We start from the raw sequence: 27564 nt of genomic DNA, 5'->3' as shown, positions 1-27564 counted from the left end.
CACTGATCCTGCCTCCTCCTGTGACCGCTTTTATCACATCTTTTCCAACTGCTGCACTGAAGGAGATGGCAACCTTTCACATGATATTCCTGCCTGCCCTCAATTCTATGCCATGTAGGTTTACACCTTCTAGTTGAATTTTAATCCCCTCTAATATAACTGAGTATCCTAGCGACTCCAGTGGTTATTGTGGTATCCCTGAATAATCCACACCAGATTACTCATATGAAGCTGTTTGAAAGAAGAAAGCCCATTAGAATTCACAGGATCTTTTGGACCTTTGTAGGATTTTCAGCTAATATGGAATCTCCTACTTCTCTTTCTACCTTCAGTATCCTTCAACCACCTCCCTTCTCCATCTGTACTTGTGTTTGCAACGCTTGAGGCACTCTTCATCCTCTACACTCATGTTTTGACCTGAAGCCCAAGGGAAGTCTTCCCACTGATTTCATAGGGTTTCAGGCCATTTCCCAATTTACTTTCCACCCCCTCCTCTAAATCCTTCAAATCCTTACAACGCTCTTGGTTCAAGTACCAACTTCTCCTAATGACAAGTTTCCTCTTAACTTTTCTTTGCTCTGAGTTGCCACCAGTCATCATTTATTTATTCTGTAGCTTCAGAGCATGCTCCTTGTTTAGAATAGCAGATACTTGCACTTCCAAATATTACCTCATCAGTTCAGGATAAATGCTCCTTGCCTAGTAGCTCCATATTTGCTTTCAAAGATTTTAATAGAGGTACACCAAAAAGGTCTTAAAAAAATAGAGGTACTTGGCCAGGAACTGGTTCTCCAGAACAGTACACTGTCCTTTCATGTTCCTAATTATGCTCTGAAGTGCCTCAGCAAGCAGTCAATATTAGGCACCACAACAACAACTTCTCCTCATCACAAACAGCTAGCTATAACTGGCTAAAATACAACAGCTATTCATAAAGCTCTCTAGTCCTTTAAAGAAACAAACAAGTTTATTTCTTACACACTTGCTATATCATCCCCCATCTGAAGAAGCATGCTGAGACCCCTCTGGACTTCTTCAGGGTTGAGGGAAAGCCCAAATTCTTTATTTCTTGATTCCACACTATTTATTCAAAAAGCCTTAGGTATTTACTGGTACCTTTGAGTCCTGGCAATTTTTTGAACGTCAGGTTCTCAAGAAGCTTTATATCTTCCTCCTTAGATATTTCAGTCTCTGTTAAAGAGACACAGATACATTAAAATTGTATTTACAAACATCAGCTTTCCTCTCCCTGTACCAAGCTGCTACTGATATGGTACTTTTAGCTTTGGCTCATTTTGGGCAACCCCAGGTTTTGATCATGCTCGTCTGCATAATTCTAGTCAGGTTCCAGCATGTCACTACTGATGGTCATGGAAGGCCTTCTCATCTCTGCTGGCAACAGATGCATTTAAACTATTCATCCCTTTCTAAAATAGATGCCTGTTGCATCCTCTTCCCTCAGCACATCCAGCAAACCTTCCTCTTCCACTCATGTTGCATACATCCACACACACGTACTCCTGGATAGTAGCATACAGAACTATGGCAATGGTACAAGGGCTGGCAGCAGAAGGCCACGCAAGCTCTGGCTGGGTACAGTGAGTAGATGGGTCCCAATTGTGCTCGTGGTGGCCACCTGAACAGAGAAATGATCAGCCTTTGTCTCACCCAGTTTCTCAGCCCTTCCAGGTGGGAGAGAAAGGAATGATGGATACCAGTCCACTAGCAGAGGGTCAGGAAGGTAAGCTTGGCGTTACTGTGGGGTAAATCAGATGTGAGGCAGACAAGGACTGCTCCTTCCTCAGAGGAGTTACCCACCATAAGTGTGCGGTCACCACTATTGCTACAGTCATGACCCTCAGGGCAGCTTCTCTTCCCATCCCATCCTCTCACATCACAGAGGGCATATGGAAATTATGCCATTTGCCCCCAGAAGTGTACAGAAGCCAACATATGTGCACAAGTGAAAGCAGGAGTACAACATGGAGCTACCAATGCTCTCTCCTTAAACCTTCCCTCACGCTGGGGAGAGGATGACCAAGAGACTGACTGTAGGAGAGGAGCAGTAGGTCTTGGTAAAGTGCTTTACTACTGGCCTGTTATTCTTATTAAAAATAAGCAATGTTATAAAAGAAATTGCATTCCCCCAGATCTTGAAGAATTTATCTAATGTGGGAAGAGGTCAGGTGATCTACCTCAAGTATGTACTTCAGAGCCTTTGAGTGATTTATACTGAGACAGTTAGGGAAGCACCTCACTTTAAACAAAGTCTATAACCACATAGTTTGCTCTGCTTATAGTCATCAGCCCTCTAAATACTAATACCTTTGTCTTGGCCTTTGAATAATAAACCACTGTTTTATTTTACTTCTAGACCTTCCTAACACTGTGGAACAATATTAATTAGGGTAGAAAACTAATAAGGGAAGAAGAAAGATGCAATGCAGAATAATGTGCACACCAGAAGTATGCTGCAGGAGCTCAGGAGGGGCAGGAAGATGGAAGGACAGGTGGAGCAGGATGCTTACCCTTTGTTGTGAGAACATAAATCTCATATAACCCGTGCCTCCTCTCCACATTCTTCCAAAACAGTTACTGGGGTACAGGCACAAAGCTCACAAGGGAGATTTCTACACCCCTTCCTTCATGTCACTTGCCAGCCAGGACATAATTTCACTTCCAAACCTTAAAGAGGGGTACATACATTTTGGTAGGCAACAAACAAGCTGTCCTTCATGCACCTGGAGTAGGTGATACATTTCTCCAATGGAAGGATGTCAGGGGCACCAGCTCTACCCCACACCCTGAGCCTGGGATGCATGTACAGAGGAGGCACAGGACTCTACCGCCCTGCTCTTCTCTAGTAAACAATGCTGCTTCTTTCAGATTTATGCTCTGTTGTGCTCATAAAATTCAGTTATAGCCACTATCAAAATGTTAGTAATTACTTAATAATAATTAGCCACACTAATAATGGATATAGGCCTCCAAGGAGTACTCTAATTTTTCCTTTTTTTGGACATTGGCGTGATTGAGAAAGAGTTATTTCTCAATAAGCTGGAGATACTGTTTTCTACAGTTTAACTCATCTGCCTGATTTTGATCATGCAATTTATAAGATTCGAGGGGGGGGGGAACAAATAAAAAAACCAACCAAACAAACAAAACCCTAGACAAACAAACANGGGGGGGGAACAAATAAAAAAACCAACCAACCAAACAAAGCCCTAGACAAACAAACAAAAAACCCCAAGCAGATAAAAGTCTGAAAGGAATCAAAAGACACAAAAAAAGAGGACTGAAAATGGATTCCATTTTCAAAAGTGCTACTATATAGTCTTCACATTTGTCAGCCCTCCAAAATATCTTGGGTTGAAAATTTTGCATTGTTTTTATTGCAGCTGAGGAATGGTGCCCTTGACTAGTCTCTTGTGTATGTCTCTTTTTTTTTTGAGAGCATGATTTGAAGAATTAGTCAAATTTACTACCCAGAAAACACAATTATTTACCCACAAGCGATATAAAGGACATATGCAATCTGATACATTCACCGCAGACTTATTCCCGTCTTACTAGTTCTTGGGAGGCCTAGTTGGCAAGGGTTCCCTAATGAGCTAAAAAGAGAGGACTGAGAATTGAGTGGGGAGCACCATCCCATGCTTTGGAGGCAACCACTCTATTTCCTAGTAGGGCTGGGTTTCTGACCCCTAAAAGACATAAGGAGAGAGAATGTGAGGAAAAGTGAAGAATGAGCATAGACCTGACCTGCTAGATAAGGAATTCCCATAGGAAGGCAACAAACTCTCTGCTGACCATCTGTAATTTCTTCCTGCCCCTCCAGGTAACACAGTACTACCAGAGGCATGGTCACACCTCTCTTTAATTTTATTCTTCTTTGATGCAGAAGACATTTCTTATATTTGCATTCTTAACCTCTATGTTTTATTAGCTGCAGCAGACAAAGCATGTTTTGTGCCAAATAACGACTTGATTTGGAAGGGTTAAGTTCTTCTGTAACAGATGTCCATATAATTATTTAAAATCACATCCAGTCCTTAATTGCTGGTAACAAAGACTATTTGCAGCAGATACAGTTGCTGGGAATACCCTTGTGCTTCAGTGTTGCTGGCGAGGAAAAGGCTTGTCAACACTGACCATTTTTCTGTGGCTCACTTTGCACACCCTGCTTGGGCTGATGCTGCCAGAGGTGATGCTGCTGTTGAGAGGGGTACACAAAATGCCTGTCAGAAAGCTACTTCTCCCTAATCTAACTATAAAAGTAACAAGATCATGGTCAGAATAACTACCTCCAGACACCCTGGCCCCTGAGAGCTCAGGAAGGCATCTAAGCAAACTGCTCAGTCCCACCTTTCATGAACCAGTTGCTAGCTAAGAGGGAGCTACAGGGATGGAGGAAGAGGGTGAAGAAATGAGAGGAGGTATAACAAGGTATGCAGACCAGGTGGATGGGGCTGTCTGGAGGTACCTACTGAGCAGCCCTGCCCTTGATTCCTGCACCTTGGGCAGGGCAATGCAGCACACCAGACCTGTTGCTCAGACTATACAACACTCATCAAACCTGCTTATGCCATCAGGAGTAGCAAAGGGATCCCAGCTGTCTTCTCTGACTAGCAAGGGAACATCCAAGATGGATAGAGAAAGGGTATCACAGCACCAGTGCCCATCCAAGGCAAATCCCCCTGTCTTCAGTGTCCCTATTACTCACTAGGGCAGCTGACCACTGAACACCTTATCAGTCTTATCTTCCTGTGTTCTTTTGGCTGAAACAAGACATCTTACCCAACCAACAACAGGGAATGTGGTAGACATGACCACATAGCCTCCACAATAGCATAAAGCAGCAGGAAAAAATAAAAAAAACACACCAAAATCACTTTATAAAATCAGTATTTTGGCAGCATTTTCCAAAATTTTATCTCACTGAGGAAGTTTCCTGAGGAAGAGGGGTATACACAGGAGCCACCACCACTACCCCTCAATCCTGTGCCACGTACTCCCACCACCACATACTGACACTTCCTTTCAGGGCAAGCTAATGCCTTGCCCCCAGGAGGCACACTCCATATACCTGGAGCCTTTGGAAATGGCCATTAGTCACCTTTCTTTCCCCTGGACAATGCTCTGTCCTTTTACATGCTTTTTCTTGCCTCCTTCCTTGCTTATAATCCTCATGGCCTTCACTTTCCTCCACAGCTTGTCAAAGAGGCCCCCTGCCCCATGTGAAGGCCTCCTGTATCCCATTACTGACCATGGGAACCTCCTAATCCCTTGTACTCAGTTTTCATCATTATAGATAAAATGCAGATTGAGGCCTCCCAGGGCATCAGACTAAACAAATCCTGTGACTTTCAGCTAACCTTCCACTGAGCAGCACTGTAATATTCACTTACAGACACAGTAAGTGCAGAAGCACCTTTTAATAGTAATAAAAATAACGTACTTTTCACTCCGCTGAAAACATGGAAGAGTTCCAGAAGCAAGTCAGGCAGTCAGCCTCCCTTCAACGCCCACTCCTGCAGGCATGTGTAGGGAAGAAGTTCACTTTCTGACATAGAAGCCTGTCATTCCTCCAACCCTTCTCTCTTCTCTGATGCCCACATACACACTCTTATACTTTTTTCCTGGATACTTTCCCTCCTTCAGAGATCGACTGAACCTCCCATCCTGATCACAGGCCTCTACATTCAAGGTGTAGCGCGAAAAGTAAAAACAGCATCTTTTTATAAGGCCACAGCAACAAGCTAGACTCTGGCTCAGTGAAAGAAAAGATCAGTCATCCTCTCCACATCATTGTAAATTAACTTTAAGTGATAAAATTATTCATTCAGTCTTTACTACTTCCTCTGACAAAGACTGTGTTGGCCAATTATGTCAAGGAATTCCACATTACAAATTGGAACTAATTCACTGAATTGTTTTATAGGCCAGCATTCATCAATTTTGCATAGGCTGTTTTGTTTTTAGAGCTAATTTCTAATCCTAACTCACATCACAGACACATATCTCTGCTTGGATTAATTAAGATCTCAGAGAGAACCTTCTGCTCCATTACCCTCTGTTACTGATTTATAAAAGAGGCCATGAAGCAGCATTCTTAATGATAATGAGGGGGATATTTTATCCCTTAATGCCATTCCTGGTTCCTATGCCTAAAATGCAGAGTGACATGGACATTTTGGGGGTTAAGGGAAAATCTTTGCTGGCTGCATGGCATTCTTCACTAGTAGATGCAATCCTTAATTCTTCTCTCCATAACAAGCATTTTGGTTAGTGATCTTTGATCCTTCACCCTTTCAAACAGTAACTGGAAAGAGGAGAGAGACCACCATCACCCCACACTAAGGGGACAGATCACCAGAAACAGGACCAAAAGTGCTAAGGGTCATAGGAAACTAAGGCCAGTACCAACAGATGGAGACAGAATGACTATTCAAGCCCTGTAGGTAAGGACAAGAGGAGTGTGAGAAAGCACTGAAGAAAGACCCCAGGCCAAGGGAATTCTCCTGCAGGGACTAACCAAGCTTTTCAGCCTCCTCAGATTAGAGTAACCACCTGGGTTTATCTTACACAACCAAAGTAAAAATGCCCACATCAGCTGTGACTCACTGACCAGAAAAATACAACAAGGTGGGTAGTGTAACATTGAGGGTTTGCCCCTAGCAAGCCTCCCACTTTTGATGGGGCAGAAATCCATCTCCTGGAAGAAGAAGGTACCAGAGTAAAGGCGGAAAAGCTGAATTACAGCAACGAGACTGGATAACTGAAGTGGACACGGTTCTGGCTCTCCTTTCCTTCAACTTAATTTGGACTGTAATCCAAAACAACCCTATTGCCATCATGAATTTCCCATAAATAGGAAGCAGCAGTGGCACTAATAAAAAATGACGGCTTCACAGCACTGTGGAGGGGAATCCCAGGATGTTCCTGTCACAGGCACTCACTGCTCTGCAAATGCCAAAGAGCTGCAGGCCTTGGAAGGACAGCCTGTATTTCCATGGGATGAGACCTTGGTAAAGAGAGACACTTTTTCCCCATTGTGCCCTTAATTTCCTACTTCTCTGCACCTCCCAGCACCCGCTCACAGTTATTTTCACTTAGAAAATTAGACAATCGAGAAAGGTTATCTTCATTTTAAATGGTTTACCTAATCTCATCCAACCCCAATTTTAACTGTTATTTTTGCAAAGTTAAACACAATTTGCAAAACAAAAGTGTTTGACTTTTGTTTATCTATAACATCATCCCACATAAAATACACAGTCAAAAGCAAGTCTGCTTCTTTCCAGAAGCACCAAGGAGCTAGGTGAGTAGACCACAGAACCCCCTGGAGGACTTGCATGGGACCGGTCTCTGTAGCATCCAGGCACATCTGTCTCTGCATTTTATACCAATTGGGTAAAAATTTAAACCAGAAGTGATTTCCCCTACATCATACAAAAAAATTTAAAAGAACAGAGAAGCCTGACTCCTTCAAAACCTGTAACTAACATCAAAGAGGTGAATGGACCATGTAGGTAATTGTGTGCACCATCAAGCCTATGCAAACCATATCCCATTTGCCAGTTTGTACAAGTCTGCTCAGAAGGGATGTTTATCTCAGAGTGTTAACTGATATCTGCCATTTTTGAGAGACTTTTGACGGGAGATTGTGTACCATGACTCAGTTAGTGCCCTTATTTTCAGACTCAGGAATAAGAGTTTTTATGAGTTTTGGATTAAATATTTTTGGTGTACAAAGAAAATTATTCAGCTCTGCTACATTTTTTTTCCATATTTTATGTTTCTTTATACTAGCTTAATTTTGGTACATCATCCTAAGGGAGGCACTAACTGAAGCATACAGCATTTACATTAGTAGCTATAGAACAAGAGAGATATAATCCATGTTGTCTAGCATTCCTCCACCAAACTGAAGAACAATTTTACTCCTGCTGAAGCCCTAATCTGTCTGAATTCTTCAAAGGACAGGCAGAGTTGCTCTGTCTCGTACCACATGGAAGACGCATATATTTCCTGAGTAACTTGATAAACAAAGTATTTTGCGATTAAGATGGGTTTGACAGGTACAAGTGGAATCAGGCTAATTGTGTCTAATTGGGTCAAAATAGTATTCAACCCTGGCCACTAAAAGAGAATAAAAGGAGAACCTGCTTGCATTTTACAGAGTACTACCTGGAGACCAACTTCTCTTCCCACCAGTGTCAAGATGCAGTGCTCTGTTGATTCTGTAGGTGTTCAAAACCAGACAGGACCTTTCCACTGTTCCCCTAGATACTGCTAATGAGAGCACCACTCTGCTACAGAGCTGCCAAAAGATGATGGCCTTTATTCTATAGGACTGTTTTGTTGACACTGGTGGCTCTGACTTCTGCAGCTGAGTAAAGACAACAAAGATGGACTCTGTGCTTGCAGAGTACTGCTGGCATTCATTTGCCAACACACGTCATTATTTCTTATCCACCCAATGTCCCTGCATTTCATCCAGAACTCTCAGTTCCCAATAGCCAGGTCTTTCCATCTGGTCCTAGGAGCAGTTACTTGTAAGAAAACTGTTGAGTAACCAAGGGCCTCACAGCAAGGAGTACTTGAAGGAAGTACCTGCAAAATAAATATGGATGCACATGCAAACAGGTATATGGTGATTCAGTTCACACTTCGTAAATCCTACACAGCCTGTATGAAGCACCATGTAGCAAACACAGAACTACCTGATCTGTGCGTAGAAGTCCTATTCCAGCTTAAGGGGAATGGCTGGGTAATGTGAGGTGAGACCTTATTCTCCACCAGTGTCTCAAGCCTTTCCAGGACAGGAAAGACAAGTTCAGATCAACACATTGGAGAAATCACTTCAAGAGATCAGACACAGCAGCCAGTGACAGATCTATGAGCCAAACCCCAAAACAGGCCCCACCCTGGCTACAGATTTACAGAGACCTAAGGACTGTCCAGCTCCCTAGGAACATGAATCCCACAGAGAGAATTGCATCCACCTTTTCCAGGCTCACTATAATGATGGCAATTGCTCACATATACTCTGCCATGATGTCTCAAAAGCCAGGTAGCAGAGCAAGCAAAGCTGAAAACACTCTTTCTGGGTTTATTATTATATTATAAGCAATCACCTTTGCCTCCATTATATTCCTACACAGACACTCTGGATGTTTTCTTTCTGTTATTTTAATAGGAAAAATGTATATGCTCTATTTCCCATTAAGTTCTTTACAGATGCAATTTCCAGATGCTTCTGATGATCACCTCTTCATTCAGATCTTCCTTCCCAAAGACCAGGTTATTAAAAAAGAAAACAATCAGCAAAAATAAAACAACATTTAATGTCTCCATGTTTACCTGACAGTTTTTTCTTCAGGATTAATGGGGGCTGAGGCAGGTAGGGAAGTTATTTGTTTGCTTTAAAATGAAAACAGGCAGGCTTGGAGAACAGAGAAAATGAAATCTCATAGGACTCAAGCAGTCTTTAAAAAATTCCACACAAGTAGCTTAACAGCACTAAAGGTTGATTCATGCAAGAAATGATACATCAAAGGCATATAATTTTTACTGTTACGTCAAGAGCTCAGTCTACATGTATGTCCTTATGCATAGTCAAGGCCTGCAATACAAATTAAAGCCAAGTCAGACTACAAAAAGGCTGTTCCATTCTCTAACATGAAACATATGTTAAGAGCATGCTTTCCTTACAAATTTCAGCAAAAATTTGGAGTACATTGATTTAGATACCAACATAAATTCTCACACCAAATTCCTTGAAGAAGATATCTCTATTTGTATCTTTCCAGCCTGTGCTCTAAGTGGTTGCATTCCATCAAAGAGAAAATGGGTAGCAGAGTCTAAATTCTAAGGTTGAAAGTTTAAAACCATTTAGTAAATTTAGATGCCCCCTCTGAGATGCTTTGGATGTGCCAAAACTGCAGAAAACAAAGGCTCATAATTTTCTCTCCAAATTCAGATGTAAAAGCTGCGGCACATAGCTCTACATTTGGTCACATTCAACTTTAAATACCAAAAGTTCCAGCACATAGTAATAATTCATATTCCTTCCTGGAATCCTGATTCCTATAGTCAATATAGCTAAGAACTTAAATGTACACAGCTTGATTTCCTAGGTTTCATTTCATTTGCATTTACTCCACATCTCTGAAAATCATACTATTTCTATTTAGGAGTCCTAACATGGAATTAAGTGTAGTCTGATATTTAACAGTCCTACAAGTTCTATTGGCCAGAGGTCTCAATGGTTTATCACAGTAATGAAGTATCACAATCCTTTCATAGATGAGAAAACTTGAAGTGAGAAAGACATTCCAGTGGAGATGGTCTTAAAAAAAGAGTGCTACTTTAAATGGGAAACATGCAAAGGCTGCAGCATTACAAACTTCTACAAAGATAACACATTGGTGACCCTTCAATTACCAAACATATTACTAAAGTTGGGCAAGAAATTAGTCAGATATTTAATGGAGGCAAGGTTTTCTTGGAAAACTGAAGCTGCAATTTCATAACAAGAGATCTGAATGCTATCAACTAAAAGCAAAATAACAACCATTAAGCAATTAATCTTTTGATAAATAGTCCTGACAGGGAATTTCCTCAACAGAAAAATGTGGGCCAAAGAAGTCTTGCACCATTAAAGTGGTTCATTTGTGAAATTTAATCCTTTGACAGTACTGGTGTATAACACCAATCTCCTAAGTGGCTGAAGGTTGGTCCCATGTACCGCCAAGGACTCTGATTTAAGAATCTAAGGATAAAAAGTGACACTGGGAACCCCCGGAAGTGGGCATCCTCCAACTTAAAGCAAGAACCTCTGAGACAGTCATGATTCAGAGAACAATTTCCATCGTTGCATATAAAAGAGCAGTCAAAGCAGTATCTCTTTCAGATATCAGTTAAAGCTACACTGAAACAGCTAAATACCAGTCCACTTACGTAGCTTGCTGATTTGCTTTCTACATTTCCACAATTCCAGTTGAATGGGAAGATGTACTTTTCCCAATTTTTCTCATGTTTCATCTTCTGCATAGAGGTAGTGCTGGGCATCACATCACAGCAGTTGCATCCTTCTTCTTTTCAAACTCCAGGCCAAGGTTCTGTTTACACATGTTGATAGAAATGCTTTTGATAAGTATAAATTGCAATATTGAGTGAACTAACAAACAGAACTCGGTCAGAGAATCAAGGTTTGACAAACATCGCTTCAATAAGGAGCTCCATAAGAAGTTGTTTGTTTTGGTTGGGGTCTTTAGAAAATTGTGAATTTGAAAGTGGCATATTTTATGTAGTTATCAACAGTTTTTTATTGCTTGTTGTTCTGCTGCTGTTTTGTATTATAAAGAATGATTTGTCGGGGAAAAACCAAAAAAACCGGCTGTACTTTTGGGGCAAAAGAGGTACCCAAGCACCTGTAGACTATGTAGGATGGGGAAATACTCATTTTACTCATAACTTTATGGAGTGAGAAATAAATGGATGGTTCTTGTTTTCTTTAACCTTATTTCCTTCAGTGTCCAGTGCAGAGAGCCCTCCATCTTCACGGGCTCCAAACAGCTCAGAACAGGAGTAAGTTTCTGCAGTAGAAGGCTATCTCCCTGCACAAAACAACAAATTCAGTTGTTAACTGGACTATTTAAGTCTAGGCTAACTCTAGGGACCTCAGCAGACTTACTGAAGATCTATGTTAACAAATGTGAATATAAGATCTCTTGTTCTACGCAGGTGAACAATTTATTAGGGAGAATGTAACAAACCAGGCATAACACCTTAATTACAGTTTTTTCACACAGGTCTCCACCCTTCACTGTATATTTAGCCTTGACATCTAACTAAATGTTTCTGCTCAGGAATCCAGGTAGGTAGGCTGGTTGGTTGCTCGTTGGCTGGCAACCCCACTGCCGTGTTTAAAGGTCTTTATAAATTAACGTCAGTGTTTCACGTAATTGTTTTTTCAACCTGGTCAGGTTTCTGTGCGCTCTAATTGTTCTATATCAATGTGGTAAACACTTCCTGCAGACAATTTGTTAGGAAGTTTGGATTTTATATAACCCAGGAAATGAAGTCACCAGACCTGTGGGCTGCCTGTAGTGATTCAGCCCCCCAGTTCCTGCAATAAGCAGGCATTTCAGACACAAAAATCCAGAGGCAATGACAAACTAACGGAAAGAAAAAGGGTGCACACTGGTCCATGCACTCTATTCATATTCAAAACTTAGAAAGTAGCAAAAAACTTCCACAGACTTCCAGCCATTTATTTTTATCCTTGGTACCAAAATTATAAATAAATTCTGATTCTTCTTCTCTTGTCTTCTCTGCATTGGGGAACAGAATGGGACATGAAGTGTAGGAGGGGAGTTGAAGTGTCTGTCTTTATCTTTTCACTAAAGGAGCAGTGATTTTTTTCTATATTTCATATTTCTATTGATTACAAAATACACCTCACTATTAATTTCCCTACTTTTGCACCATGGATCACTTATCAATGCTCTGGAAAAATGCTATATATCTCCAGATAGCATGGCATTCCCTGAAATAGCCTCAGGGTTATGAAAAGTTCATAGCTTTTCAAAATTAACTTGGATTTTACCATCTTTGGAGCTTTCTGTGGGGTTTATTTGTTTCAGAAAGCCTATGAGAAAATTCAGGGAAGTGTAAGATGTTAGATACCAGAACAGGCTGCCCAGAGAAGTTGTGGACACCCCATCCCTGGAATTATTCAGGGCCATGTTGGATAGGGCTTTGAGCAACCTGTTCTAGTGGAAGGTGTCCCTGCCCAATGGCAGGGGGGTTGGAACTAGATGATCTTTAAGATCCCTTCCAACCCAAACAATTCTATGATTCTGACTTCAAACATAATTTGCTTTTTACCTGAATAACTGTTTCTTGGGAAAAGGGACAAGAGGACCAAATTAAATATTTCTGGAACTTGAAGAAAGCAGTGGACTGCTGGGATCCTCCAAATGAGTGCTGTCTTAATTTACACCTGTACTGGGTTTATGTGGCAAGATTTTGGAAGTGGGGGAGTTACAGGGGTGGTATCTGCGAGAAGCTGCTAGAAGCTTCTCCATGTCCAATAGAGACAATGCCAGCTGGTTCCAAGATGGACACACCACTGGCAAAGGCTAAGCCTGTCAGTGACAATGGTAGTACCATCTGACATAACATACTTAAGGTAGGAAAAAAGTTACTGCATGGCAGCAACTGCTCCTGAAGAGACGAGTGAGAATATGTAAGAGAACCAACACTGCGGACACCCAGGTCAATGAAGAAGGAAAGGGAGGAGGTGCTCCATGTGCCAATGCAGGGATTCCCCTGAAGACTGTAATGAAGACCACGGTGAGGCAGGATGTACCCCTGAAGCCCATGGAGGACCCCACAGCAGAGGAAGTGGATGCCCAAAGGAGACTGTGATCCCATGGGAAGCTCATGCTGGAGCAGGCTACTGACAGGACCTGTGGACCCATGTAGAGAGAGAGGAATCCATGCTGGATTTAGTTATGATTTGGTTTTATTTCCCACTATCTTTCTCTGATTTGATTGGTAGTAAGTTAAATTAATTTTTCCTGAGTCAAGTCTGTTTTGCCTCTGATGGTAATACATGAGTGATCTCGTGAACTCTCCCTGTCCTGATCTCAACTCACGAGCCTTTCATTGTGTTTTCTCTCCCCTGTCCAGCTGTGGAGGGGAGTAATAGAGTGGCTTTGGTGGGCACCTGACATCTAGCCAGGGTTAACCCTTGCAATAACCAAAATAATTTCTACTTGACTTGACAAGAACTGCTACATTTTGTACCTCAGTTTTAGCATTGTCTTTATACAGGTGCTCAAAATTCGATTTATGTTTTGCATCTTGTCCATGCCTTCTACTTCATCTGACATTAAAGTTATATTGGTTTTTTTAATTACCAGAAATATTAATTCTTGATATAATCCTCTTCTTTGAAAGATTTTTTGCCTGCTGTATGAAGTGTAGAAATTTGTCTCCTTCACTCTGAGTGGATCTCCTGAGTCATGCTCTTCAGCACGCATGGAAGTTCTTGTCTAGTTTTCATCATCATGCAGCTGTGATGTGTGACCTCAAAACAGTCTTCCACTAAAGTCCTTTAACTACACAAGAGGAACCAAAATATTAGTAAGCAGAACTACATTTCCTCCCAATGGCCATAACAAATGTCTTTGCAAAGGAGGAAAAAGAGAGACGAAAATGTAAAAAGACTAAAGGAATTCCACACTTCAGACAAAGGAATAATCCTTATCTGCCTAATTTCCTGGGAAATATTCCCCATTTAATAAAGGCTTAAATCAGGAAATCGGTTAAATCCATATATAATCCAGGGGTAAGATCAAACCACATCATCATTTGCTTCTGAATTGACTGGCTTTGGGGACAGTTGTTGGAACGTGAGTACTTCTGCATGTCTCAGTTTTCTACAGCGGAGCAATTTTTCTGCAAACCACTGTCAGCTCTTCTTCCTGTGTGATCCTTGTTGTTGATGCAGGTGAGCACACTTAGGTATCTTCTCCCTTATCCATTCAACACATAGGCAGACGGTTGAATTGGTACAGCTTCTACCACCAGCCGTCCTACTACTGCTGTAACACCCTTCTCCCATAATTACATCACAACTGCAAATCTGTGTCTGTTGCTGGCATGTACAGTGTTACAATATCCTCACACTCCTGCAAACACTATCAGGGCGTAGCACAAGCCAGTATTTGCCTGTGAACTCTGACTGACTCCAAAATCAGCAAAATGTAGCCAATCCTGTATCGGGCATTTCTTTTCTGGCAGGGACAACAGAAAAATCTGAGTTGAAGAGGAGAAGAAGAAACCTGAATGATCACACTGGGGTTAAAAACCAGAGTGGTAGCAAGCAGATGAGGAGAAACAAGGAAAGGTCTGAGTCACTCTTTGTGCACTTGAATACTGACTGGTCAGATCAGGTTTTATGCTATCCCCATTACAACATTGCATATGAAGGGAATGAGGGACAGGTACTTAGAGTTTCTTGAAAAATACCAGTAAAACAAAGAGCAGAAAAAAGCAGGTGGGCCTAGCATGTGTGGAGATAGAAAACAGGTAGTGAAGGATACAGCACCAACAGTCTCAGGGGAATAAGGAAAAAGAGAGAATATTTGCTCCCCTCATTACAGAACAAAGTCATCTACCATTAGGTGCCATTTAGATGTGCTTACCCTACTTTGATTAAATGCACATAGTCACTTTCCTTTTACTGTCTTTGATATTTCAAAGCTATTAGCTATACTGCAGAATTTATTTTGTTCATTTTTGCTCACTGAGTTTTTTTCTCTTCAGAGGCCACTTGATCCTGGAGCCAATGAAAATCCTTCTTCAAAAAATGAGTGGAAATAAAATTTAAATTTAAAAATAAAATAAAATCCTTCAGGAGAGCATCCTGCTGACAACCAGTACTACTGAACATAATAGGAATATCCCTGGAAATTAAGCAAGCCTGGTTTATCCTTCCATTACCCTCAATGCTGATATTTATTAATTCCCAAGCATAATAGCAATTCTGTTGCATGTTTTTACATATTATGTATGCACTCACACTGCTAAGTTCTTCACAGTTGGAAAATAGATTCAGAGCTTCAAATGGGTAAGAGAGGCAACAGTCATAAGTAAATCCCAAGGGAGAAACAAAAGGACTTAATAGCAGGCTATTATTAAACTCTATTTGATATATTAAAAAATCACAAGGAAGCCTGTCAAAAAAATTACCATGATCAAATAAATTACAAGGCAAAGCTGCCAGTCATGTCTTGCAAACTGGTACGGCAGAGACACGACGGGAAATAAAGTGCCCAGAGCTCAACACAAAATCAGGCTTGCACTGTCAAACACACGCCTGTCCTGCTTGTGGCCCCCCTGCCTTCATCCAGCCTGTACCGGCTACCCCCTCGGCACCTCATCCTTCACTCCAGGCTGGCCATGCAGTGGCTAAAGGTGCTGCAGAGGCTCAGCACTGGGACTGGGAGCCCCACTCCCACTTCATTCCACCTCCTCCCCAGCAAAACTGTTCTTCTCCTCAGCTCCTTGTTATCTCCTGCCTACGCACCTACTGTATTCATATGTACTTTGCCACTTTGCAAAGTGCTCTTGGGATTACTTAGGTACTGCACCAACCCAAAGTTGCTCCATTTTACAGCACTACAATCCTGGCTTCATAAAACTTAGCCTTACACAGCAGAGAACTGCCAGGGAGATTAATTACAAAATGATCTCTTTAAAGTGCACAGTGTCAAAACCACACAGTGGATCACAATCAGTGCTTCTTCAGCGAAAAAGCCATTCCTTCGTCAAGAGGTTTTCCCAGTGAGGCACCTAAGGGCCAGACTGGGGGGAAGTCAAGGCTGGACATACAGCCTTTTCTCTCTCCTTTGCTCCAAGTTGTGCAGTACTACCCAAGTCCAGCTGTATTAGCCAAGTATCTCTTTCTGCAGTCCTCCACACATGCACTTCCCAGGGCTAAGTGACTATGAGTTTAAAACAGGAGCAGTATTACAGTCTACTGGTGCAACAGTATAGCAGGGCAAAGTTTAGAGACAGAATCAATACTTTTCCAGGAAACCTGGAAAAGCAGAATTAAAAAGAAAAACAGCTGAGAACCAGGGGGCTTTTTCAGATTTTAGGAAGCTAAAGGCTGCACCAGGGGGAATTTGAGAGTTAAGATAGATTTTTTACCTTCAGTTTGTAATCTCAGTGTAATCTCAGGTAATTTTTTGTCCTTCATTGCATTTACTACACCTTTAGTTTTCTTTATTTCTCCCTAAGTTGCACATGGCGAGCTGAACATCTGAAACCTAACAAATCCCAGTCAAGAAAAAGCAGCCAGAAGCCTGGGTGGCTCCGGGACGTGTACTTCCACACCTTGGTGCACTTCTTTAATTATTACACTTAAATAGAAGTTTAGAGAGTAAAAACATTGCGCTGCTTACATCTCCACATGCTTCTTGTTTCCCCCCACTCTTCCCCACCAAAAGCTCTGCCTCAGTTTAAAGCACATCAAGAGCTTCTCCTTGGTCCCTTTTTTTCCCCTTAAACAGTTTTAAACTTTGATAACCTCTAACCTAGTCAAATCTAGTTTGCTTGATTTAGTCTTAAGGTTTTAGATGTGTTTAAACCATTTAGATCAATTCTAGGCCTTGGATTGCTTTTGCAGTTTCAACCATTTAAAACAAAAAGTAGCCCAAAGATGGTCACAAAGGAGGCATGGGAGACATAGCAGAGCTGCCATCATTTTATTCACCACGGAACGTATTTTGTGGTACCCCAGGTGCACTGTCACCAGCTAAGGCTTTCTGTACCTACCTTGAAAAGGCCTTCTCCAAAGGCAAAAAGTCAGATAAAGTACTTGAACGTGACTCCTGGCCTGAAAATCAATAGAGGACTTACACAATGAGAGACAATCTGAATTTGAAAGCCTTTTTTCCTTGGACACCCTCCTTGAAATGACAGGGAGATTGGAAATTATCCCCAAATCAAGCACCGCAAAGCCCAGAATTTCTCAGCTAAAACACTGTACGTTGAGGTACAAATATACTAATGTATTTGACAAACATATGGTAATAAAAGTGCAACTATATCATCCAGACTGTCCAAAGTAGGCCCTGAAACGATGCTAGGTAATAAGTCTAGGACAATGATGTGAACATCCTTGTATTAATATGCACCAGGTGACAGAGGGGATTACTGTGACTATCTCACAGAAAGTACAACAGCATCGCTTCAGTGAAGTATTGGCCTGGACCTATCTATCGTCACAGAAGCGAGGTCATGAAGCTCTATTTTAATAAGGTCTCACTGAAAGGCATTCTTCTATCCACTTCCTCCTGTTTATTATTCTTTCAAATATCTGATAAGATACTTTTCAACTGTGGCTATTCACTTTCTGTTTGCGTAGGTCTTGGGTTCATCACAAGTTACAAGGTCAGCATTAATCCAAACAATGGTTGGTTATGGGTGATTTTCCCAAGTAGAAAACACTCTAAAGGCTAGATTGTTATCATCAATAGGGCAACAAGCAGGCAGGAGAAACAAGCCCTACTTACACGCGTATGGATAAAGCAGAGCTACTCAGATGCCAGGTCATGGGTGTAGCATATGCACTAAAGGCCACAGCTCCCGCCCAGGGCTGGTTAAGAAGGAAAAATAGGGAGAGAAGGAGGAGTTTACCTCCCTTCTGCCCCAACACATTAGCACAGCCAGCTGCCTAGGCACCTGTGAGGAGCATGGAGGAGACATCCAAAAGGTGCAGAAAGCTATCTTCTTCTACCTGCAGACCATATTTAAGGCAATGAAACAGCTTCCAAAGTGTGTCTTTTCCAGTTGTGTTCTGTGCTGTCATCCAGCAATATCTTTTATGTGCAATGTACTGAAAAGGTACCCCAAAGAAAATTTAAAAACAAAAAACCAAATTGAGTAAAACAAGGGAAATAGTAAGTATGCATGAAACCTTTAAAAGTAAGTTCTTTGGAGACTGCTGATTGATAGCTGACACAAAAGAGTGAAGCTCCATTGGTTTGTAATATCAAAATATTTTAACTGTGTTTACAGTTTGTCATTTGTAGACCCAAAACCTTCTGAAATATACTCCCTGAACCTGGAAAGCATGCAGCTTATCTCTTGGCCTTTACACTCCCTTCTTCAAAACACACCCCTTCCTGCACTCTCACCAGCAGTGACTCACAACAATCTAATGAAAAAAATTAAAAACCTAATAGTAAAAAAAAAAAAAGGACTACTAATCATATCTCTCTTATGCAAGCAATTTTATAACCCTGTATTACACAAATCTCTTTTCTATAGTTCTTCTGTCAAAGAGGTATACTGCGTTTCTCCTTGCCTACCTGTATGTTTCTCAGGTTGGGACTAAGCATGATGAAGACTGTAGCACTAGTACCCATCTATTACCATTAATGGAATAAACTGCAAGTGATATTTGTTCTCCATGTTTTGTTTGACCTCCAGATTGGCAGACCAACCTTTCCGGAGTAAAAGCTCTTTGCAAAGGGAAGGTAGATACAAGCACTGGCAATACACTTAGCCCAGACAAAGAATATTAACCCTGACTCAGAAAAACAACAGCTCAAGAGGATAAATCTCTATGGTGATGTAATTGCTGGTCTCTCTAAGAATGGTAGCTAGCACTTTTCCATGACTGTTATTTTGTGATGAGAGGCGGAAATCAACTAAATAATTTCTTTTCTCTGCTCAATGTTTTTTCTCTGCTCAACGTTCATGGTTTGTGGGAGCTGCTACCTTAAGAGAGATCTGATTTCAAGGCCTTCAAAGGAGTCATTCCTAAGTCTCTCATTAAACATTTCTGAGCTATCCTGTTCTCTATATTATTTTTATAAACACCTGAAGTAAAAATATTTACATTACGAGTTAACTATTCACTATGATTGTGCAGTAACCTTGGGCTGACAATCCATATTGTGGTTTTTTTAATCCCATTTTGTTTGGCAATTGTTCAGCACACAATGGTCTGATGGCCCAGCTGCAGCAAAGAAGCACACCAGAAAGCCAAGGAAAAATGAAAGCACTCAAAAGCTCATTCTCTGGCCATCATCATGCCCTAGCCCAGCTAGCAAGCCCAGTTATCTGTTCCTTCTCAGTCAGACCAGCTGCCAAAAGCTTCAAAAGATCAAAAGATCTGATGGGGATGGCAGGGTTGAGGGACAGTCATCATGACTTCAGCCACTGTGAAGAGTGGCAGTACAGCAGCTGCTGAGTTAAAGCTTTGCAACCACGAAAAATTTTTATATGCTGAGATGAGCCTCCAAAGCAGCCAAGGATGAGAACTCACCTCTCACAACATCAAAGCAGTTGTATTTGGGGTGATTCCTTTGAAATGGTGAACTTTGAAGGGAAAAAAGGTGAGGGGCTAATTCAATCTGTATTACAAGTAGTTTGCTACTCTTCACTTCTGCAGTTACAAGCATCTTCACATACTTCTAGCACATTCATTAAAGCAAATTTCCTACGAGGGTATTCAATCCTGTTCATCAAGAACAAGGTCAACGAGGGAAGCAAGATTAGATATTTCAAAAGATATGTTCCCTTCTGTTGCCATAACAAAGAAAGGTACATTAAATCAACACTGCTAAGCTGAATTCAGATTTAAGCAGCCCTCTTTGCAGAAAAATATCACACACACAACTACCTCCTGCAATACCTCTCTCTTGTTACAAGATGGGCTATGACAGTCAGAAATACACCACCACTATACATGGCCTTCCCCTGGCAACCAGATTAACTTTATTGATTCTATAGTTGGTTATTATGGCAACAAGCTTAATTCTTACTGTTTATAAACTTTTTGAAAGGTCATCAAGAAAACAGAAATGAAAGTTCTTTTTCTTGACTATTTTTGTGGCATGAAGAACCCATGGAAGATGTTGGGAGAAAAACAACAAAAATGCAACAGGAAGGAAAGGGAAAACCCCAAAATCCCAAACTAAGGGAGGACATGCCTGTGGCTGTGGCAGGGATACCTGTATTGTCTTCTCCACTCTGTCATAAGCTTTCTCAGTGACTTTGGATGCAAATTGGGTCTCCCAGTAATGTGTTCTTTGAAAAGACTCACCATCTCCAGCTTTGTAGATCTTACCATAGCATTTTTATTTTATAAGCTGTTTTGTTATTGAGTTTTTTTTTAATCCCAGGAAGAGGTCATGGATCACAAAATCATGGAATCTGCTGAGTTAGTGGGGACCCACAATGGTCATCGAGTTCAACTCTTAGCCCTGCACAGGACCATCCCCAAGAGTCACATCATATTTCTGAGTGTATCATCCAAACACTTCTTGAACTGTCAGGGTTGGTGCTGTGACCACTTCCCTGGTGAGCCTGTTCCAGTACCCAAAGAGTTAAGAAACAAAAGTGAGCTTAATGTTTTTAAAAAGTATAGGATTTGCAAGCAGATGGTTTCAGGATTTCATCATCACCTGGCAGAGAAACCTCTCCCCCAGATCTATAGCTGTGAAGATACCCAAGTCAAAAGTGCATGTCCAGTAGTATCCCAAAAAGCAAGGATCTGGCTTTCTTCAGGTCTATTTCATAGCTCTAACTAAAGCCCAATAAAAATTATATCAGGGAACTACAAGATCACATATAATATTCCTGTTCCAATCACTCAAAGCTGATATTCCTTTAACAGCACTGCTGAATTATGCCCTGATCCTACCTGCACACACAGAGTCCTTCTTAATTCCACAAGGAATACAACAGCAAGTTTGCAATGTCAGCAAAGGATAGACTATGTGGTGACCAATTTCTTGTTCAGAGTTTTTTCTGGGAAGAATTCCAATTCATGCTATGCAGAAGACCCCATCTTATTGTTAGAAGGAATTTCCACTTAGCAATATTTTGCATTTCAAGACAAGGAACAGCTAACTAAATATCAACATTTTAAAATAAAAGAATGGCCTTTCCTCTGCTTTACCTAAATTACTCAAAGGTAGCTCATATAATTTGTGCTTTCATTTAGATGCTATTTTAGAAATTATAATAATGGCTAGTTTTACAACATCATTTGAATTAGATTTGTGTGAACAAACTACTGCATTTCCTGAACAGTATAAATATTATCCTTATGAATGAATCAACTATTTCCAAATATGGATTGGAAAATATTCAGCTACCAGATATTTGGAAGAGCAAGCACCAAAACAGGCTCAGAAGTCCAATACAGATGTCTAAGACTCAAGAAAACATTCCATCCAATCAGTCGCCGGATTTAGAGTCAGTCATCTCTGAGTCACCCATTTCATTGCTATTCTTCATTTATTTTGGGTGCGGACTGAAAGCAGTTGCTCCTAGTTCCTGAAAACTCTATGATGTGAAATTCCCACACCCCAAAGCAAAAGAAATGAAAAAAAAAAGATCAGTTTCCTTCTGCAATGAGCCCATGCTCTCTGTGCAGTACCTTCTTTTTCAACTCCCCTGTTGGTCCTGAAGTACATGGCAAATGCCTAGTGCCAAGCAGTATTTCCAATCTTCCAAGTTTTTCAAGTTCCTACTTCTCTTTTCTACTCAGCAAAAATTATTTATTGCTGATGCCTGAGACCATAGACTTTGAGGTCTTGCATCTGTTAACCATGTTCTCTCATTAAGGTTCCCACAGCAAACAAAAGCCTCAAAAGTCTCCTTTCTTCCTGCTCTTTTCATAATGATGCCCTTCATTCTCTGACCATCACAGCTCATGCTTCATCCATCTTATTTCCATTATAAGTTCAAAATCTTGGCATTCCAAAACAGCATCCAAACAAAAGACTCTCCAGATATGAATGCCATCTCAAATCAATTACGAGGGCATTCATCCTTCACAATAATATCTCTATTATATTCTCTTACTATTGAATTCAAAGATTACGCTGCTGACATACTTGCAGGGTTTACAGCAGCGGTGATGGGGAAAGAAAAAACACCACTCTCATAGGTGGTTAAGAGAATCATGTTTTTCAAGTTCCCTGAAACTTAAACAATGAGCAAGAGGAACAAGAAGCATCTTTCTTGTTACATGTGTACACTGTACATAACACAGAAGAGGTTGACATGCCTGCAAGGTGTTGCCAGAATGCAGACATCATCAGGCAAAATCAAATTCAGTGTTAAGAGGATGACATTTCCATTGGAGAAAATAAGAACCACACCTGCATTTAGCCCTCTCTGAATCACATTACTCCAAAAGAAATGGAGACCGCAGAGAACACTTACCTCTTAAAAAAAGTAGCAAGATCAACAAACCGTCATCAACTAAGCATTAGTTACCATAATTAGCAGTTTTAAGATTCAGAGGTTTTTTAATTAAGGCATGGATATCTTGGGTTATAGCAAATTAACCAGAAGATTCATCAGAAGTTTAATGGCAGTTTCTCCCAGGAATCTTCATTGAAATATATTTTAACACTTTGATTATGCTTGAAAATTTGTTATACACAGTAAGTTTTTAAAGCAGTAAAGTGCAAGCATGAAACCATTTTTTTATCATATTTAAAATAATCCATCCCCCGCTATAACAAGCTGAACATGAGCAAGATTATGCAGTAACTCAACAATACAGGTAACACTGCGCTGACAACTAAACTCAACTTGTCCTTTTCTAAATACCTTCAAAACTCTCTAACACATTCCAGTCTGTACAGTCGTGCATGTGCATGTCTACTAGGGCTTGGTATACTAAACCCATAAAGAAATACATACAGCCTCCAAAAAGCACAGCCTGCTTCATGATTCATTCTCCCATATCAAATCTTAATTATTTTCTTCCCTCTTCCTACTGTTTCCTGCATCTTAGGCTAAAGCCCTTCACAGATAGAATTCTCCCTTTACTTGTTTTGCACTCCTATTTCTAATAAAGTCTTTTAGTACCATATCAAGATCAACAACAAATAACAGAAAGTGCTGATTATAGGCATGCTTATCAGACCTCTGAGTCCAACATCCATTAACCACAGCCTTCTATGACACCATCAATATCTCTTTGTAGGCAGCCAAAATTATAAGACAAAGGTGTTGCAAAGACCATGTGTAATGGGTTGGCTTTTGGATTTTTTAGGCCTTCCTTAGCAACGAGGTCAGAAATCTAAGGAAGTATTCCATATCATCCCTTTCCGTAACACAACACATAAAAGGCGCAGACAAGAGGCCTTTGCCCTCTTTGCTCTTCCAGTGGCTGAAGATGACAGGTCCCTCCTGCAGACGGTTTTGCTTGTATAGGCCAAAGCCTGCCTGCTCCGACCTGCCGTTATCTCCGTCCCATTTGGGAGGCGTGGGGAGTTAGTTCTGCTGTCCCGTTCAGGGAAGTATTTAATTTGGTTTTTTGTATTTATTCACTAGCTCCCTATTGAAGGTGTATATTTAGAAGATATTTGGTTTTAGTTCTTTTTATCTGTGTTTCCCTCTCCCTTTTCCCTTTTTCCCCCTCAGGAGCTCCCTATTGTGTATAATATATTCAAATTGTATATATATAATAGTAAATATATATTTTTTTATATAATCCAGTTGATTTTGGTTCATCTCAGTTTCTATATTTTTTTTTCCCTTTCCTCTCTTTGCCCAAAGGGGGAGGGAGGGGAGGGGCTTTCACTGAGCATTTGGAGACTTGGCGGGAACCTCAAACTTGCTCACCATGTCATGAATCACTTCGTTAGTTCACAAAGCGATTGTGTTTAGGAACACAGGAACGTAGAGAAAAGTCCAGCACCAAACCAACTGACACACGGCTCATGAAGCTAGTCTGTGTCTAGAAAGGCCTCATGGTTAGCAACTAGTAGTTAAGTGTTGGTTTATTCTGGTTTTCAGTCTGTGCTCTGGGAAAAAAAAAAGAAGCCTTGAGGAAAGGATCATGGAGAATTTTACTGACAGTAATTTACATTTCCCTCCCTAGCAGAGGAGCATGCACAGCTTGTACTGAGGGGTGGTGCATCGTTCCAAAATGAGCTAGCAAAAATACACTTATTTGTTTATAGACTGCATTATTGTTACTGCATGGAAAAAAAAATATAAAAAAGTGTGCAAAATCTCCTTCTGAAATTTCATCTTTCAGGCTAACTCAGAAGCAACTTTAAATTGACCACATGGTATGCCTTACATATTTCAGGTATTCAAACTGCAAATACGTTCTGGACCAGAAGAAAAATTTTTAGTTAAGCCAGCCCTACTCCCTACCATACTTTAGGAAATAATTTTAATATATTAACTTTTTTTTACTGGTATTCAATATTTAAGCCGTTATTAACTTCTATAATTTAATCTGCTCTTTAACTCACATTTCAAATACCAGTCATTAAGATTTAGCTCTACTGTGCAAGTTATATTTTTATTCCTGCCAAATTATAAGTTATTAAAAGATTTTACAAAAAAAAATCCACAGTAAAAAACAACTTTCTTTGAGAGTCAGAAAGAATACCTTGATTTTTCAAAAAGAAAGTTGTAAAAAGCAACAGCCCATGGGCAATGATAAAATAGTTTTAAAGCTTTTCATATGGTATTGTGAATGCTTTTTATATGGTTTGATGGGCATTATAGTCTACTACAACTTCTATATGGAATGTTTATCAGAAAGTCTTCAGAAATTGTCAGAACTTCATCCAATTCCTGCTGAAGTAAATACAGATTATTTTTGAAGACAAGACAGTTTTCTACACACTTGAAAAGAGTTCACTGGAGTGGGCAATCTAAGCAGTAATAAGTCTACATTTTAACAAGAAAAATTTGTTCTTGACATTAGGAAAAAGTCCAAAGCTTAGGCTAGTGAAACACTAGAGGACATTGTCTGCAAAAGTTACTGGATATTTGTCACAGGAGGCACTGAAGACACCTCCATCAAGATTCATTGATCTCAGTGCCTCCAGCAGCTCCTTTCCAATCTGGTTCTGTGAACCTATGACTCCAAGAAGAAGTTTTACAAGGAGAATTAATGCAATATATTTTCTACAGATTTTTTACCTACAATTCCCAATGCTTTCCTGCTCAGTCAACTGTCTCCTGTGTGCCAAGTGGCTTTCCTTCTCCATGTGTTTCCCCTACCACTCCATGCTGGGCTAACCAAGTGACAGTGCATGCTTTGACCAGTCTGGAACTCCCTGTGCACACCACCACTGACTACATGACTACTACATCTGGGAAGACAGAAAGTGCATGATTATAACCTCCTTTGCAATGGAGACATTCTTTTGACTGTCTATGGCTATCCATTGGTGGATTTTTCCTTTTTTTTTTTTTTTTAAATTCAGGAAATATCATCTCTATTTATGCTAGCCACCCAATAATTTATGTGGAAAATGGGTAAAAACCAATAGAAAAGTTATCTGAAGACAAGCAAAGGAACTGAAAGACAAATAGAAAGTGTGACCACATTAGCCTTGTTAAAAAATGGACTTTGGATTAACCTCCAACAGGAAGAATTTGTTAAAAGCTTTGAATCTTTTTCAAACTAAAAATTAAAAAAAAAGAAAGAAGGAAATTTTATGACACTGAATTTCCTTAGCAAAGTTTCTGTAAAGCACAAAGAGCTTTAAGTCATCACATGAATCACTGACAATTTAATCAGCTTCTATGAGTTTGTCATCCTCATCAAGAGTTGAATTTAAGACCTTCAAAAAGTTCTTTGACTTCATTTATGAACTGCTGCACCTACTGATTCAGCCACCCACACCACACTTTAGACTACCAGAGATTCAGACAAGAATCCAGAAAGCTAATATTCTACTTAGAGGCTAAATGAGCTCTTACCAATGCAACCTTTACGTCTCAAGAAGCAGCAGCAGCACATTTTCCTCTGATGGGAGAGCTCTAGGAAATCATGCTCTCAAATGGAGCACCATCAGGTGAGAGCTCCTTTTGCCCAAATGCAACAAACTTCAGACACTTTTTAAAGCTTTCATGCGAGCAGCAGCATTAGAACCTATACACTGCAAGAGGCAGAGCAGGTGAAAATTCCCATGCCAGATTCATCTCATCTATCCTAGAGCTCTTCCGGAAAAGAACTTTAGCCTGTTAATCTGCTTACACCAGGAGCTATTCATTTAAAATAAAATTACTTTGCATGAATGCATGTGGCACATAACAGGGGTAGCTTTTTAAAACTAAAGCTCTGTAGGCCACAATATGCTCTTTTACCAAATTAAATGAATACTGTCATCAATGGTAATGAAGTCCAGAGCTCAAAATTCTTGGGATGAGACATTTTCAAACCCTATCCCATTAACATCTCAGATCCTCAAAAGTGTGAGTAGTGCACTTCCTGATTCTGCTGCAGAATGAAATAACAACCCTAACATTGTAGATGTCCTGTCTTTAACTTTTTTATTACTTATGTACTTTATGATATATCTGATGATGTCTTTGCCTGTGTTGAGATTTCTCAGCATCTCTGGGTAAAGAATCTTACTGAAGTACAAACAAGTGCAACAATAAATAGCGGGTTAGCTATTTATTCTGGCTTCTTTGGAAGCAGTGTTCAGATAAAGAACACCACAACTGCACAACTTTTATGGTTAAATTTTGGCTGCAAAAAACTTAAGACTTTTTCTAAGAAAAGGGTTTGTCTGTCATTGAAAAGACAAGGACAATGTATTCAAGTATCCTATCATTTGAGTACCTGGTACCATGTCACTCAGCTGCCTGAAGATTTGGGGATAACAAGTGATTGACATTTTTGTAAATGAGATCAACATATTTGCCATACCTCATTTTGTTTTCTGTTCCTTGACTTTTACTGACATCCAGTGGAGAAACACTCAAACCTCTTTCGAGGGCTAATACCAACTCCTTTCTCATAAAGCACCCTTAAGTTACCAGTAAAAGGGAAAGCCTGCCTTGAATGTATCTAGTTTTCAGAAGGCTCTTCCTTGTTTCTTCTGTTCACAGTACACCTTCCTTTACAAATTCAATCCTTGAAACTGTTTCATTATTTTCAAATACCATTTATTCCAAGTTCTGACAAAACCATTCTCATGGTACAGTTTCTGGTTTAGTTGCACTGGTACAATTCCGTATTCT

Source organism: Lepidothrix coronata, unplaced genomic scaffold (genome assembly GCF_001604755.1).
Source record: "Lepidothrix coronata isolate B3197 unplaced genomic scaffold, Lepidothrix_coronata-1.0 Scaffold42, whole genome shotgun sequence".
NCBI classification, from domain to species: domain Eukaryota; kingdom Metazoa; phylum Chordata; class Aves; order Passeriformes; family Pipridae; genus Lepidothrix; species Lepidothrix coronata.
Note: the sequence above shows the minus strand (reverse complement) of the source record.